The sequence below is a fragment of the Adiantum capillus-veneris genome, chromosome 2 (genome assembly GCF_014529385.1).
Source record: "Adiantum capillus-veneris isolate H3 chromosome 2, ASM1452938v2, whole genome shotgun sequence".
Classification (NCBI taxonomy): domain Eukaryota; kingdom Viridiplantae; phylum Streptophyta; class Polypodiopsida; order Polypodiales; family Pteridaceae; genus Adiantum; species Adiantum capillus-veneris.
The window spans coordinates 147,034,561-147,037,254 of NC_140932.1; the positions used below are offsets into that span (position 1 = coordinate 147,034,561).

The window sequence follows — 2,694 nt, forward strand, 5'->3', positions numbered from 1 at the left end:
AAGCATTCCACGCAAGACGAAGCGCACACGCCAACGCATCTACGAGCTATTTGGGGCCGTAAGTGTATCAAACGATGTCTGTTTTCTGCGTGCTAGTAGTCTATAGAATCGTGGCGACATAAGCTACGCATAGGTACTCATAAATTTCAGTTTCGGGCACTTTCAAAATTCAGCTCTGTCATCCTACGCGTTTTTCGCAGGCGGGTTTAGAGTGAGGGTTTTGAGTGTAGAAGCTTAGGGACGGGTGTATCCTAGTGAGGGGATGGTGTTCCTTCAGTTTCGTATGATTCTGGCATGATTAGGTGAGTTACCTTCCGTATTTGTGTATGTGGCTAGGTGGTGTAGTTGAGGGCAGTGAGGTTCTTGATTGTGGTTTAGTTGGCCTTCCAGAGTGTTGTATGTGTAGGATGGTCTCAGCCTGACAAGCTTAAGAGATTTCCTCCGTGTGCCTATCGTGTCATCTCTGTCCTCGATTGACATTATGTTGATCTAGGTAGTGTTTGCATGCACTTCATGGGTGAGTGAGACTTCCCGTCCAACACATGACCTTGTAACTGCCCTTGTAAGTACTTGTTTGTAGATCAATATAGCAATCCACGCCATTGCTTCTTGGCATTCTCTTCTTGCCTCTGCATATCTCTGTCTCAGGCTTAACAGCCTTTCTCTCTCTCTCTCACACACACTTCTCTCTCACTGAGTTCTCCTCCTCCTCACATGGTATCATCACTAAACCAGAAGATCCTGCCTCCCTTGTGAGGCACCCCACCATGCAAAATCCTACACTGCTCTTGCTCCTTATATGGGCAAAGAACCTCATCGTGGTTCTCTTGGCGGCCCTGTGGAGAGCCAGTCGAGTCCTCTTTGGAGCCTCCTCCCTGGCGAGTCCCTCAACATGCGGCTACATGAAGAGCCCTACCCTTGGCGAGCCCCTGTGTGCAGCTCCTGCTCAATCCCTTACTGGTGGTGTTGATGGTGATGGCGCAATCATCGATGCCTGTCATGAAAACCACCCTACTCCTGTAGTACAACCTGCCCCAACATGGCATGTTGCAAGCAGTATCCAACAAGCCAACCATAATCTTGCTGCCCTAGTAGTCGCCTCGGTACAATCTATCCACCCTGCCCGGTCCCTTGCAGGCATAGCCAACCCACCATGCGACCTGGTTGTTGGCACCACCAACACCTTCCCTTGCGCAACCCAATTACAATCTGTAGCTGAACCCATGAACAGCCTTCTCACACTACAGACATGCCTGCTAGTGCTTATGTTGCTGATGCGGTCACGACAACACATTTAACTACTCATGACATAATTAGTGCACCAATGTGGCCAGCCATGCCTCCATCTTTTTGGGGCCGGTATTTGCCCACTCCGAACGCCAGCCCCATGAAGCACTCTTCAAGGCCTCTCATAGCGCTTCACACCGCCCAGTATGATGTCAAAAACCCTGCAGCCATCAAAATTGATGGTTCCACGCCAATGCCGACATTGGTGCCGCCCAGCTGAAAATGCCATCACGTCACCCCTCCTTGCACGTGGTGTTGTCCACCCTGGAAACCCTCTGCGACTTCCCGCCCAACCCCTACTTGCAGATGTTGTTGCAACCTTTGTTGCTGCCGTCAAAAGAGATAGCACCCATGCTGCTGCTGACAATGGTACAGCCCTCAAATCCCCAACCTTGTTGAAAGTGATCACAAGTGTGTCCCCCACCTTTCAGCTTGGATTTTCTTGATTGCTATGAAGCACTTCCCGTTCATTGCGTCAACCAAACCCCTTGCCACTCTTTTGGCATCCATCTGTGCAGGAATGGTGGACCTCCAAGTAGCAGCTCCAACACCCAATCTTCCAGCATTCGGCCATCTCAGTTCAGCCCATGTACCTCATCAGGCCCGAATTTTTCCACCTTCTATTGTGAAGACCAAGATTACTCAAGATCTCTCCCATGCTTTGTCCTTATGCGCTTATTGCAAAGGATGCTTTCACAAATACAGCTCCAACTCGAAATTTTCGAGTGCCATCAACCCTCGCAGGCGGGACGATCCAGAAACAAATGCCACTCATCACCTTGCATCCAAAGCAACCAAAACAACATCAATTCTTGGTAAGGTTCTCTACCTTGTCTCGCGTAAGCACCCGGACATGTACCTTGCTGCGGCCAACTGCCTCTCCCGCTTCATGCAGAACCCCAACGCATCAAGCATGCAAACGCTTACTCAAATTCTGTGCTACCTACAACAAAATCAACCATTTGAGCCATCTATTCATGATGTAGCCACTTTACCACCTTCCTTTCCATTGGCTACTCTTACTCAGCCCTTGCCAAGTGAGCCTCTCCCTCAAACCAATACTGAGCTCAATGATAAGCCTTGAAACAACTTCCCTCGCCAAGAGTTGTTCCTTCTACCCCCTTTGATCCTAGTGGCCATGCTTACAAGACCTCCAACTTACACTCTCAGCTGATGCCTCAACCAAGCCATGGAAGGATGCTAAAACCTCACCCTGGCTCCCTTGCGGTTCATTCATCCAATGATAATCTCATGCTTTCACTTCGCTTGGGACCACATGAGTTGGCACAACGGCCCGCATTCCAATGAACGTCGCATGGCCTTGTAACTGTCCTTCATTCTTATATATAAGTGCGTGCCTGTAGATCAATATAGCAATCCATGCCATTGCTTCTTGGCATTCGCTTC

General features: G+C 49.5%; 1 pseudogene; it reads left to right on the top strand.

Annotated features, from left to right (window-relative positions):
• The first annotated feature begins 767 nt into the window (after nt 1–767).
• LOC147463813 (uncharacterized) lies at nt 768–2,371 on the top strand (annotated as a pseudogene).
• Nucleotides 2,372–2,694: the final 323 nt, after the last annotated feature.